This window comes from Oncorhynchus mykiss, chromosome 10 (assembly GCF_013265735.2).
Source record: "Oncorhynchus mykiss isolate Arlee chromosome 10, USDA_OmykA_1.1, whole genome shotgun sequence".
NCBI classification, from domain to species: domain Eukaryota; kingdom Metazoa; phylum Chordata; class Actinopteri; order Salmoniformes; family Salmonidae; genus Oncorhynchus; species Oncorhynchus mykiss.
Genome location: NC_048574.1, coordinates 77,147,373 through 77,148,110, shown reverse-complemented (window position 1 = coordinate 77,148,110; position 738 = coordinate 77,147,373).

The following is a 738-nucleotide window of genomic DNA, read 5'->3' as shown; positions in this document are numbered from 1 at the left end:
CACACACACACACACACACACACACACACACACACACACACACACACACACACACACACACACACACACACACACACACATTCACACACACACACACACACACACACACACACACACACACACACACACACACACACACATTCTCTAGCTCTCTTTTCTTTCACATGTTGCAGCTTGTTGTGTAATATTGTATTGGAAATAAACCTGGTCAATGTAAGGGTCTCATGTGTTTGACTAAATCATATTAAACAAAACAATGGCTGATCAACTGTTTGATTGTAATGTTCCTTTCTCACCACAAGAGGGCCACAGTTAGCACTTTTTCAGATTTTGACCAGCAGAGAGCAGCAAAGACAAAGGTAAGGAGTCTGTCCATTTATCGCTTAGTAAAGGTGGGACGGACAGTGGCACATTACTATGGTGTCTATTTCTATGGTGTCTATTTCTATGATGGCTATTTCTATGGTGACTATTTCTATGGTGTCTATTTCTATGGTGTCTATTTCTATGATGTCTATTTCTATGGTGTCTATTTCTATGGTGTCTATTTCTATGGTGTCTATTTCTATGGTGTCTATTTCTATGGTGGCTATTTCTATGATGTCTATTTCTATGGTGTCTATTTCTATGGTGTCTTATCTGTATTCCTATTTCAACGAGTCATTGATCACCTTTGGGTCATAATAATTACACTGAGACGTTAGTATTGTAAAAGTAAAACATTCCCCCAAACTATCT